The 14,419-nt window shown below is 40.1% G+C and overlaps 1 protein-coding gene across 1 annotated transcript in view; it reads right to left on the reverse strand.

The window, feature by feature from the left end:
- Positions 1-14,419, reverse strand: part of NDUFS4 (NADH:ubiquinone oxidoreductase subunit S4) — a 45,793-nt gene that overhangs the window by 18,858 nt on the left and 12,516 nt on the right. The window lies entirely within an intron of this gene.

A 14,419-nucleotide genomic window follows, 5' to 3' on the forward strand; every position in this document is an offset into this window, starting at 1 on the left:
ATCAAACCAAGACTACCATACTTCTCTTTTACTCGTTTCATATAACTAATTAGTGAAACAGTAATGTTTGCTTTTGTGTCCCTCTTGTCTTCTCCCTCTCCTGCAACTATAACAAAAAAAGAGAAAAAGTCTAAGCCCTGGTAACCCCTGAAATATTTGGTGCTTAAGAGATTTTTTAAAAAATAAAAAAACTCACCACTGCTGTATTTATCCACAAGTACAAAAAATATTTCTAACTACCTGTGCACATTAAACCTTTCCATACAATTTCATCAAGAGAATGAGGTGTTTGGAAATTGGGAGTTATACCCCTACCACAGAAAGAAAGGAACAAAATTGCTTGCTCTGCAGGCAGACACGCAATTTTTTCATCCACTCCAAACACACACACACACGCGCGCGCGCACACACACACACACACACACACGCTTTAAGTATATGCATTGCTGTGCTTGACAGTTTTTCAGACAAAACACAAGAAAACCAGCAGCGAAGTTCAACACAAAAGGAACTGTCAGATTAGACATGCAGGCAAAAAGATAGATTTCTGAATTTTCAACTTCCCCAAAAGAAGCACCATGCTACACAAACCTGAGAAAGGCCAACCACGAGCAATTTCCCACCAAATATGCTCAGTTGCAGATTCTGGCAGTTTGCCACTGCTACGTTGCTGCTGCCATTCTGTGCCACAATGAGCATAAGTTTCTGCTTTAAAAATCAGGAAATAATGGTTAAAAAGAAGAAACTATGACTATAGAACAGCTAAGGGGAGTTGCACAGGATTTCTTTTGACTCCACTGTATAGCAAACCATTTACACTGTTGACCAAAAACACAGCTAGCAATGGCCTCCACAAAGCTGACAATGAATCATAGAATGTAGAATAGGAAGGGGGTCTGGGGGTCATCTAGTCCAACCCCCTGCAATAATATTCTCTATCATTCTCATAACTTATATTGTCTTATATTGTTCTTTCGTAGTGATGTCAGAGCAAGTTCTAGCTTTGGTTCGATCACGAGAACAGTGTATTGGAGTGTCATCCTGAGATGCATTGAGTAACTATTGAGGTGTTGTTCTCTTTATATAATCAGAATGGTGAAATAGGGAGAGAATGGACATGCTAGCTAGCTTCATCCACTTTGTCAAATTCCCACTGCCCTTCATGCGCTGGGGTTGCAGAGTCTGCTGTGCTCATGGAGGCTCTCCCCACAATTTAGTATTCTGATCATGCAGGATTATACCTAAACATGGCTAAAGTGATAGATGAACCTGTGATCATTGCAGATGTAAAGCATGCCTGAAGAGAGAAAGGGTTGTATAAAGGGGGGTGGGAAGAGTTAAGGATTTTACTGAACTTATTTCTTGGACATAGACATCTTTCTGTGAAAGCTTTGGTCTCAAAAACAGTGTCTCTCCAACTCAATAAAAGCTATTGAAATGTTTTTTTGAAAAATTACTACTACTACTGCTACTACTACTACTACATTACTTATACCCCACTTGCCCATCTGACTGGGTTGCCCCGGCCACTCTGGGGAGCTTCTAACAGAATATAAAAACATAATGAAACATCAAACATTAAAAAATTCCCAGTATAGGACTGCCTTCAAATGTCTTTGGAAAGTAGTGTAGTTGCTGCAGACGCTCCTTCAGGTATACTGGGCCGAGGCCATTTAGGGCTTTAAAGGTCAGCACCAACACTTTGAACTGTGCTCAGAAACATACTGTGAGCCAATGTAGATATTTTAGGACCGGTATTATATGGTTCTGGTGGCTGCTTCCAGTCGCCACTCTGGTAGCCGCAGAGTAGTTTCTAGGGGTTTCCAAATCACCTTCAAAGGTAGCCCCATGTAGAGTGCATTGCAGTAATCCAAGTGGGGGATATCCAGAGCATGTACCACTCTAGTGAGACAGTGTGCAAGCAGGTAGGGTCTCTGTCGACACACCAGATGGAGCTGGTAGACAGCTGCCCTGGACACAGACTTAACCACAGAATTAAAGGCAGCCTCTCCCACTAATGTGTAACTGTATGGGAAGACAGGCCACAAAGGCACACATAGAGCTTTCAAGAGGTTAGGGCAGTTTAGGAAATAGGAAAGGGGGTCCAACATGCCAATTTCAAGCATTATCAATAAGCACAAGGTTGAGCTGAACACAACTATGCATCTGCCACAGAGTAAACAGTGTGGGCAAAGATTTTGGGTCTAGAACAGCCTGCACTAACCTGGGGCCTTCCAGACATTTTGGACTACAACTCCTATCAACTCCAGCTAGCCTAAAACACATGGAGGTTACTGAAGGCTACTCTAGAGCAGCCTCTGCAGTGGCTTAGAAGGTCCTCTTATGTTAACTTGCAAGTGTTAATATGAAATCTTATTTTAGGAAGAAGATGCTGTGCCCCCAACCTCTGCCAGTCAATACATCCCCCCCCCACTCTTCCCCGTTTTGAGTAATGAGAGATGTTGCACTTTCATGCTGTGATAGGCATTGTTAATGAAAGGCGGAAAAACAAGCACCAAGTAATGAAGATTATTTCCAAAGACAGCAGGTAGGGGGCTAGGAAGAACTGACACAGTTACCCTGTTAAAATAGTACACAATAGAGAACTGTTAGTGTTAGCATTCTGCACTGCTATGCTTTAGGGATGTCACAGCTATTAACAGTTTAAACTTTCACTTTGTTTCGCTAATTAATGCCTAGAACTTTCAAGTCCCCATTAAACACTACTTCTAAAAGCCTGTTTTCCTAACTCACATTTATTATATACCAGAAGTACTCTGGTGCTCCCCCCCCCCCCCCGTTTCTCCTCTCAGCAACTCTAAATACCCAATACATTTGTTAACATTTATTTTACATTTTCCCTTGCCCCGATTACAAACCAGAAACAGGAACCTCTTTGTTGTAGAAGTTGTCTTTTGTTGTGTTTATGCAAACAAGTTAGAGGTTTTCTCTCTCTATTGTTTAATACAGTAACAAAAATAAACAATAAATAACTTTCCAAATTCAGCAAAAGCCAATCCAAATTAAGGTAAGATTTCAACTCTCTTAGGGAAACAAATCTGAATGAAAAAATGTATTGAAGAAAACCCACAAAGATTTTCCCCTTGCGCTGGCAGACCCCAACATCCTTCTTCCTGCCACACAGATCTCTAGTAGCAGAGGGGAAAAGGAATGTGTCTGGTTGCATTGCCCCTCCAGACACTCCTCCTAATTGCTGAACTCAGCCTGGCCGTATCAACTGCTTTGTAGGCGAAACAGCCCCACTGAAAGGCAAGAGGGGTGTACTTATATGCTTCCTATGCAACACCCCTGACATATCACAGACCTGTGGGGGCACATTAAAGAGGTAATACTACAGACCAGCTGAAGCATGATCACATATGACCTAAAGCAGCCTTTCCCAATCTTGGGTCCTTAGTTGGACTACAACTCTCATCAGCCTCAGCCAGTATGGAATGTTGGGAGTTGTAGTCCAACGGTAACTGAGGTTGGGAAAGGCTGACCTGAAATATCACAGGAAGCCATTGCCCCCAACCCTCCATAAGAAGCTGCAGCACTTTGTTATCTTTCTGGTTGTATGCTTGAACCCATATTTTAAGGTGGATTCAAATAAACCAGACAGGATCCAGTTTATTTGAATCCAAATATGTGAAATTCATAATTTCAAAAAAAAAATGAAATCTATAATATTAGAGGGAAGGCTCTAGATAATATTAGAGGGAAGTTACAATGAGACACTAGATTAGTTGAGAGGAAACTCTAACTGTAGGAAGCTAATTAATGAAACACTTCTGCAGGGAAGCTGAAGAATCTTTTATAGAAAACTTCAATAAGATATTGGAGGGGCGTTCACCAAGGACAGGGAATTCTGCCACCACAGGGCGTTGTTATGGAATTACTCTTATTAAGAGGCCCCAACAATTAGAATTCTGTGTTATTTCTGGAATTAATTGTAAAACAAAAGGCTTTTCTTTAAAAGGAGTGCTACGGGGACATTTATTGTTGACAATGACAATCTCAGCCATTTGTATGGAAGGTACGAGAAGCTCTTCTCATTGTCACCTCCTCAAAACAGGGGAAGGGGCTGGATTCAGACTTGTAGTATGCCTTCTCCTGCCCAATCATCCCAAGAAAGCTATTTTGCACTGTTCATATGGTTCTGATTTCAGAAATTAAGTTCTGGAAATTACATGTGTGGTTCCTGATACTACAGGGAATGAATGCACAGAAATCTTCTGTGAGCATTAAACTAATGCTGGATTGGAGTGGTTATGGATAGCAAATTTGGAACCTTGCAAAGTGACTATGACAAGTGTCTCCCAAAGCATCTAAAACAGATTGAATATGTTGCATGTCTTCTTAAAGGGCTGCACTGAACTTCCATCATAATGAGGTCTGAAAACCTACTATTCTTTGATGTAAAGTGAAATGCTACTTCATGAATAAAAAGGTCTCCCATCTGCCTTCCAAAGAGACATATCCTTTGACCCAGTGCTCCAGACTAAAGCGTTGAAATCTCTGCACAAGAATGCCCTCTGAGCAGACAAAACAGACACTTGAGATGTTAGAAAAATTGTATAACCCCCAATCTCAGACGCTCCTGCAAGCTAGCAGAGATAGCACAGCCATGTACCAAAGCGAAAAGAAACTGAAGAAATGAAAGCCAGACCCACCAGTCCCTTAATCTGAAAACTAAATGTAGCTACCATCACAAAAAAGTATTTTGTCAGGTTAGTAATTCAAAACGAGCTGCTGCTGACCCACAAAAATACTTGAAAAGCTAGCAAATGATGATCCAATGCCACCATGGCAATTGAGCATCTCTCATGTAAAGTCTCTCTTTTGGAAGACCATAAAACCCTTTTACAAACAAGGATAAATATATTGATTTCGTTGCTAGATCTGCCACTGCTACAGTCTGTCGACTGGCGGAGAACTTGTTGCCTGCAGACATTTTACAGAAAGCTCTGTATCACTAGCCAGCCAGCTGAGCTTGCTAACACTACCACATGCTTAATCAAACAGTAATTACTTAGAAAAGCAAGTGGCAGCAAGCACTGGGGGCTGAATTGAGATACACTATTCCAATTAAAGAGGGAATTAATTGGCAGGCAATGAATTGCAATGAATTATCAATCTTTTAAAAATTGAATATACTTATCTAAATATAAATATGCATGTACTATGTTACCGTGACCTCTATTCTCAAAATCCTATTCATTTATTTTTAAAGGGCTGCGTTGGAGCATTCATTGGGGGGGGGGGACTGCAAGCTATATGGTTGTATTACAGAAATGCACACCGTCTCAAAAAGTTTAAGGGTAATGGTTTGCCTGTTCTAGCCCCAAGGCCCATTTGCAAGGATTCTTGAACAGAAAAATCATGTGGCATATTACTGCATTTTCTATCAATCAAATGCTATTTTAAAATGTACCTTCACCACCAAGGTTGCTACATGACAGCCGATAATCAATTAGTAAGCTCTCCGGAATAGAAGACAAGGCACCTCAGTGTTTGCAGAGGTCTGCCCATTTACAAATGGCTTCTATTTTCTACTCCCTTGCTTCACATACACTACTTGCGGAGTTGAATCTGCCACCACTAATTGTGGCTTTGATTATCACTTTCAACATGGCAGACTTCAAAGTGATAATCATGAGCACAATTAGTGATGGAAGAATGCAAAAGAAACTGAAAGTTAAGCGTTCTGGAAAAGAAGGACTGAAATAAAGTTAGATAAATTGCGCTAAACGTTAAATGTGAACAGTCAAAACAGACCATAAATTAATTGTACATTTCCATTGTCTTTAAGTCTGAAGCTTGTCTCCCATCTAATTAATCTGGAATTTCTTTTCATAACAATGCCACCATATACACAAAACAAGACTCCACAGCTAACATGGGTTCTGTGGCAATAGGGTACAATTCAAACAGATGATGCTCTAGTTCTCTCTGCTTTTAAAGCCAGTTTGGAGTTATTTTGTCTAGTAACTACTGCTAAATAGCTACTTTTGTCTTAACAACTTTCTCTTCCTTCACTTTTCAAGGATGCAAATCTCTCTCCTCCCCCTCTTAAAAAACTAATTCAATCAACAAATTGTGTTCAAAGAACTTCAAAAGAGAAAACCTCACCCACCTCTAGGGAGATGTAGTTTAAAACCACCCCAAAAAAGTCTGCAGACCCCAGATATACTAACTTTTCCAGCAATGCAATTACAGCTACAAATCTGATGTGCCTAAACATCAGGGCTACTTGAAATTCATCAAATTAAACCAGTAATGATAAACAGAGAAAGTGCAGCCAGCATTTGAGGCAAGGTGTTAACACCAGACACAAAAAAGGACTAAATTGGGATTTTAACATATTCTGTGCACTCTGTGCTTATAGCTTAAGCTTTAGACAGCTGAAATAAGTGTGACAAGAAAGACTGCCCTTTCCTGTAGAACTCCACCTTTCACATAAATGAAACTTTCTAGAAACTTTAAAAATGTAAAAATGCACTTTAATTTCTACACAGATTACAAGGAAAACAGTTTCATGTAATAGTTACTTTTCTTCTCCAAATTAATGTGCATGAACATGTTTAAAATCAAGGACTATATAATTAATTAAGCATAGTTTTACAGCTCCTATAAGAATTTCAAGTAGTAAGGACCGCAGTGTACTAAGAAGTATGGCATTGGAGCCTCATGCCAAGTTATTTAGGCATGTCTTGGATTTGCTTCTGAGGTTCCTTAATTACCCTTGGAAAAGATGGGTGGGAGGGGAAATCAAATGTTTGAAATAGAAAACATTAATGTTGTTGTAAACAAAAAGAATGGTTATGTCCTTTAGTCCAAGGAACAGTGTACTAATAGGACACAGCGTATCAAGCAACCAGCAAATAAAGTAAGAAAGCCTCCATATTCTCCCTAGAAAACACCTCCATATAATAAAAACTGCAATTTCATTGGGGTAGGTTGAAAAATACATGAAGAATGGATGAGGATTTGTGGGGGGTGGGCTCTGCTAACCATAGCTCCCTAGGAATTATATTTTGGTTGCACAACACATGTCGTACATGTAGAAAATACCACATTAAATCCCTTGTATTTGCTGGGAAAGATCCTATCTGAAACCATGGAAAGTTGCCGTCAGTCAATGTAGATCATTGGTCCAGAACTGCTGGATAAGGGCCCACTACCAGGCTGAAGCCTTATCTAAAGTGGGTTGTAACAGGAGTACAACTGCAACACAAATACATGATTTTCAAACTAGAAAAGCGTTCCCGAAATGGATGTTTGGATTAAAGGTGGGTCCCACCGATAGAGACAATACTGAGCTAGATAGATCAGTGGACTGACTCAATGTATAAGGCAGCTTCTATGGTTGTATGTTGACAATGTGGCAGTGCAACCTATTAAGAGAGTTGATTCTAGCAAAAAGTTAGGGCTGACTGGTAGATGCCGAGGAACAATTAAATTCTAGTGGGGAATACTCAAAAGCACTGAGCTTCAGAGTCGGAGTGCTGCTCAGATAACTGGGCCTCATGTGGTCATAAGACACTTGAAATAAAATTTGCCAGAGTAAATGCAAGTCGTCATATAATGATTCTGTCAACTGGTCAGGAAAGGAAGAATGCTATCATATCAGTAAGAATGGTGCCAAGAATTCAGGATATTTGACAGCTATCTTAAGCAACAGTGCAATTTTTCCAGATTTCTCTTCAACAAATTTTTGTGAGTGTTTGAAAAACAAACAAACCAGTTCCTATATTGTTAAGGTCAAAGAAGAAAAGTTTCCTCCTGTCAATGACATTAACCTTCAGTTTAAACAGAAAGCTTTGGTCACATGGCAGTTATAATCCTTCCAATGCCTGCATCCAAGATACAGCTGTCCTTCAACTATGCTTTGAACTGGAACTAGCTGTAAGAATATATTTGGATGGAGACGAGAGAGTGAAACTAGTCTTCAGCAGCTAAATGGGGCAAACCACAAGTCTTGGAGCACAGAATACAGTGGTGCCTCGGGTTACATACGCTTCAGGTTACAGACGCTTCAGCTTACAGACTCTGCTAACCCAGAAGTAGTACCTCGGGTTAAGAACTTTGCTTCAGGATGAGAACAGAAATCATGCTCCGGCGGCGCAACGGCAGCTGGAGGCCCCATTAGCTAAAGTGGTGCTTCAGGTTAAGAACAGTTTCAGGTTAAGAACGGATCTCCGGAACGAGTTAAGTACTTAACCTGAGGTACCACTGTAAGCTGCAGATAAGGCCTGAGCCTGTCCTGTGGGGAAGGCACTCTGGGGAATCTCTGTACAGAAGAATTGGCTGCCTCTAGGATGCTTGTACAATGCTGGCACATTGTTCCCACAAAGGGAGTTTTCAGCATAGTTAGGAAGCACTGAACAATTCATTTGAGAGGATATTTCAGTAATTGCGGCAAAATCGCTTGCTTGTGCCAGAAGCCTACTGATACTTGTTTAGGATTTAGGTTTTCATGAGCCAGCAAAGACAAGGTTATGTTTAGATTAGGGAAGGTATCTCCAATAACAAAAATGCAAATACAGCAGCCTGAAATATGTTTAGGCCCTGCCTTTTAAACATGGATTTTTCCTCCAGCCTACTTCATCTGATGAATATGAATCATGAACCCAGTCCTTTTCGTATATCTCACGACAGAGGACAAGCAAGAGTTAAACCACATTTCATCCAAAGTATGTTATAGGACATGTTATGTCTATAAAAGATTACAAGGGATGCCTTTCAGCTCGGTTCTTTTTAATTTATTCCAAACTCATAATGGCAGCTCATTATAAAACCAAGACCTTTGATTTATCCAAGACATTCCTAGCAAAGAGTCATGTCCAACAAAGTCATTCTGCTCACCCAAGGACTTCTGCCTGCAATCTCCCCCTCCTTTTCCACCCCCACAATCTAAAACCCCAAACAGATCGGGGGGTGGGGGATGCTGTGGAAGGAGAAGTTCCATTGAAGCGGAAGTCCTTGCACGAACGAAAAGATGTCGTTGGATAGTATTTCTAAAGAGTAAGCCAATACTTCTTGTCCCAACAACTCAGACCTGTAGCTTCTCATCAGGCTACTTGCCCAGGTTAACTATTCTTCCTGGTTAGCAGTTTGGCAGACCAAGCCTCTCTTTCTCAGGGACATATACACAGGAGGGTTACTAACATTTTGGGAGCTTATTTGCAAAAAATATATATCTCAAAAAATCATTATGGATATGTCTATGCTAACACTCAATAAGATCCCCAGGGAGAGTTACATGATCACAACACATTCCCTATGTCGAAACTTAATCTAAGCTATCAGTGCCATTTACAGGGAAACCTAACATAAGATGCCCATCCTTTGTGGTTCCAGATGGTTACTGATTCATTTCTAGACTCAAATCAAAGTGCTAACTATTACTTCTAAAGGCTTAAATCATTTGTGGTGAGGACACTTGATGGATTAGTAGAGGAGGTTTCTTTATTAGAGGCACACTTGTGGGGTAAGTCTTAAAGAGACTGCTCTGGAGCTGCACCAAGTTGTGGAACCCTCTACCACGGGAGATCCATGTTTTGGCCTCTTCTGCCTCTTTTGGTAGAATTTTTAAAAAAAACTTAACTGGCTGGTGTGTTTTGGTACTTATCTGCTATTCAACTATTCATTTGTAAATGTTTTTTAAAAGTTTTACTTGAGTGTAATTTTTTGGTATTTTATATTGTTAGTTGCCAAGAGTGTCCCCAGGTGGAAAGGTAAGACATGCATTTACTAAAATAAGATAAATCTTACGGCATTCCTAACATACCAGGGAATATGTAAATCTGTCTAGCACTACAAGTCCTGTTTCAGCTTAGGAACCATAGTGTGCTATTCTGTCTGTCAACTAAACATTCATCTCTCTTACCAGTCTTAAAAGATTTTTTAAGGAACTCTGTGGAAATGTTCTCCTTTGCTCCTGTATTCTCCATTTTCAGGTAGTTCTTATTATATTTAATTATCATAGAATCATAGAATCATGGAGTTGGAAGAGACCACAAGGGCCATCGAGTCCAACCCCCTGCCAAGCAGGAAACACCATCAGAGCACTCCTGACATAAAGACCTCCAAAGACGGAGACTCCACCACACTCCTTGGCAGCAAATTCCACTGTCGAACAGCTCTTACTGTCAGGAAGTTCTTCCTAATGTTTAGGTGTTTAATTCCTAACTGCAATTCATTAATCTGTTCATTACTAACAAACATACCAGATCAGACCATTAGCCTACTTGCCCAATCCAAGATGGACCATCTTTATCTATGCCAGTTTTCATTTGCATTCATTTTTAAGACCCAATGATGTCCCCTAACCACAGTAAATCCTAGAAAAAGAATGAAATACACTCCTGAAAGACCGAAGTACCGAGTTAAATGTAAGAATCAATTTTAGGCCATTAGTACATCAGACTGTTAAACATACTGCTTGAGGTATTGGCAGTAACAAATGTTCTAACTGAATGCAAAATATTGTAAAATGCTTTATATTACCAGCAATTCTGAAGTGACAGCTAGGAAGTCAAGGTTAAAAGAAATTTAGAAATGAAACGTATAATTCAAACATTTCTTTTGAATGCTTCAAATCTTCAGCTAAGCAGATCTCCAGCTGCCTCAAAACACCAACCTGTATTTTCTAATTTTACTGAGTTCTTCTGTTACTGGGTGGTGTTCTACTAACTCATAATCATATAGAGTTCTTGAAGAACAATACTGATATCCTGGCTAGCAATCTGGGGGTTGTAGCATGCCCCTAAGTTGATGGGCATGTGGTAAAAGGCTGACTACAGGTACCCAAAGTGAATAGTTACTAATTCACTTACGTGCACAAATACACACTTGCTTGGAGTATGTTCTATGGAACTAAATGAGACTTTCTTCTGAGTAGACACACGTAAGATAGCACTGGGACTATTGTGTTATCAGTTCAAGAACTGGTCACGAAATCCACAAGTCAACCTTACAACAATGACCACAATTTTCAGTATCACTAAGCTCCAGAACAGATACTGAAGTATCCATAGCATTATCTACAAGAGGTCTTAAAACTGTGTCACAGAGAGCCACCCCTAACTCAAAAGAATTATTTGGGCCTCCAAGCGTAACCAGCACAAAGTAAAGACAAACAGCTCAGCTGGCAGCATTCAGTTATCTCCAGTCTGAGGTCAAGCAGATCAAAGGAGCAGACAGGGATCACAGAGATGCTTTCAGGTTCCCTGCAGAAACAAAACAGGCCATGAAAAATAAAGGGTTGCATTGCTGGTCCTTCACTACTACCACTTGAAGAAGTGGGTGGGCACATGACCCCTGACTGGGAGAGAATGAAACAATAATTTCTACTCCAATCCATGTCTTTTGGGCTAGGGATGAGTCTACTTTACGTTACCCCCAGGGTACCTCTCTTAGGAGCAGCCAGACTCTCAATGTGAGAAGTATGGCTCCGAACCACAGTGAGGACATTAAAAGTACAAGATATCTCTAAAGATCCTTTAAATTCTACCCCACTTACATCTCCACAGTTCATTATGATGAACATTGATCCCTTCAACTCTATAGGAGAGGAGGGAGGGCAGGAAGATTCCTGCTACTCCTTTGTCCTGAATGAAGTCTGCCGATTTAGGATAAGTTTCTCCTATTCTTTCCAATATACAAAGCCCAACTGGAATGGGGACAAATGGCATCTTATACCAACCTGGAAATCTTTAGGAAGTTGACTCATTTTGACCAGGAATCCCACAATCAGAGTTGCAGTATTTATTATTATTATTATGCCAACCTTGCCAGCAACAACTTGCCACTGGTATTTTTATTATTATTAATTAACAATAGTATTGTGGTACTTATGTACTGGATTAAGCATTTCTTGCTATAGCATACAGACAAATTAGGACAGCTACTTTCATATTTTCCTGTTTTTGAGCTGCAAAGTGATCTGGGAGAGCAATACTTACAACTCAACAAATCAGAATGTGAGCGGACTAACAGGCACGAGGGCTCATGCACAAACACCGCAGAGATTACTGAAGTTTAAGAGAACTATATGTGACACACACAACTTTATAAAAGGAGAAACAGGATTTCTATAATAGTACTGGAACCAATTTTGTTTCATATGGTAGAAGTTAAATCATTTTAAGTTTCACTAAGGGAGCCCACTGCTGACATCTCACGTCAGCAACAGGGCAATTTCCCAACATAGACAAAGCCTAGAGGGGCCACCTCTCACCCTGAATTTTATGATGTCAGCCAAGATCAGCTGGCAAGCTGTAGATATCAGCTCCTCAGGATAAACTCCAGACCTTTGGAATTCAACCCATGGATGGTTCACCTGGTGTTGCTGTTAGGCCACAAACTCAGGATGCTACAGAAGGACCCATGCTTTAGATCTGACTGTTTAGATGTAGGAAAAACATCTGTGGCAAGGCTAAACGAGGAATCTTTTTGATAGTATATTTTCTGCTTCTTCGTGTCTCATTTAAGCTGAGTACATATCACCCACATAAATTATCCTCTGCAAATGTCCACATTCTGTCTCCCAGTCTAGGAATCACTACAATATTTTGCCTATTTCTTTTGCAGACTTTATCAATGTCACCATAAGGGCATTCAATTCACCATAAGGGCATTCAAATTTAAGGAACACATTTAAAGGTCAACTCCACTGAAACATGATGCAGTCAAATTATTCCATAGTATCTCATTTCAGCAATAAAAGGTGAGGAAATAAGGGCAGCCCCTTTGCCAGAAAAACTAATGATTAACCAGTATTATGAACCGTGTGTCTGTCTCTATGGATGGATGGATAGAAGGATATAGATATAGTTATAAGTTGGTGGGTGCTCGAGTTTGTGGGTGCTCCTAACCGCTGGACCCAGCAAATGTTAAAATATAGGCCAGGCTGGCTTCCTGAAGAAGTAATCGCCTTGGGAGATGGACCATTAAAAGAAGACAGATGGGAGAGGCCCCTCCTTCAGCTCTGAGTCAGGTAGAAGACGAAAAGAAGAGTTTTTGAAGAGTGGAATGGAGGTCTTAGAATGGAGTTTTTGCAGTGATACTGCAGATGGTAAAATGCAGCAAGCAAGACCCATGTTTTAGAGTTATCTTTGATTTCTGTTTGAATCTAAGGCTGCAGCTATGGGAGAGACCAGACCCTCTTGGAGTGCAATGGTGGGAGCCCCTCCAACACAGGGGCTCAGCTTGTATATATGTGTAAATAAACCATATATCATAAAGACACCAGAGTCTTTACTGTGCCTCATTTCCAAAAGGAAACAGGGACCCTGGGTGAGTGGCTAGAACTCCTAGAATCTTGCACCGCTGAGAGGTTGGGGTTTTGTGAAAGAATATTAAAGCTGCTCCACTGAGCTAGAAGACTAGTGGCAAGAGATGAAGAAATTTGCAGGGTTGCCCATTGATTGATTGATAAAAAGTATTATTATTTTAGGGGGAGGAACTATTCATTAAACAAAAAATACCTGTAAAATATGCAGAATCTGTATCTAGGGTTAACACAGAGTGCATTTTACCTATAAGATGAACTTACACAGGCTGTCTTACATATAAAATATTTTGCTATATTTAAAGAATACAAAAAAGTGCAGTTGAATTTAAGTGTGCTCCCACACAATGACAAAGCATTTCAACAAAATCTGCACCAAGAACTGTTCTTCATATTCCTAGATAATGTCACTGAAGAAGTCAATTATTTAATATTAATTGTAATGGCATTATTGAAAAGGGGAGCACAATTGATCCCCACCCTGATATACTCCTGAATGCATAGATGAGCTGGGAATCCCCCCACAATGCAGCTCTGCACTTGCTAAGAGGGGCTGGATACATCCTTCAATAACCACCCTGTTTAATTAAGGTAGCACTGCGAGTTTTCCCAAGCACTTGTTCAGCCACTGCCATTTGCTTTCTAGGAGGTACGTTCTTGCAATGTTCAAAGGTAAGCACACTACAACTTATGTATTCTTGGGGGTTCTATTACTATTTTCCATCTCCAAAAATCAAACATGATACAATTGTCAGTGAAAATTATTCTTTTAACTATGACATTCCCACTAGGAGTCTTGGATGCTTTACAACAAAAGTCAGGCCATTGTATAATGTAAGCATAAATATCAGGTTGCATTACTGTACTAGTGATGGACCACACGCTGCAATATGTTAGAAGTTAAAGGCTGCCAAAATTATGATCTGGTAATGATTAGCAAAAGAATGCTACACAGTTGTTTCTAATTGCAATCCTTCATGCATATTTAAAACAGGGTGCATGAACACAGCTTACAATTAATTTACATGGCTTCTTTAAACTGTATTGCGATAAAATGAAACAACCCAACCGTTAATTTTAAGAAGTGATTGCAAATCATTCATGTATAACAGGGAAGTGGGC

This window comes from Podarcis muralis, chromosome 11, assembly GCF_964188315.1.
Source record: "Podarcis muralis chromosome 11, rPodMur119.hap1.1, whole genome shotgun sequence".
NCBI lineage: Eukaryota > Metazoa > Chordata > Lepidosauria > Squamata > Lacertidae > Podarcis > Podarcis muralis.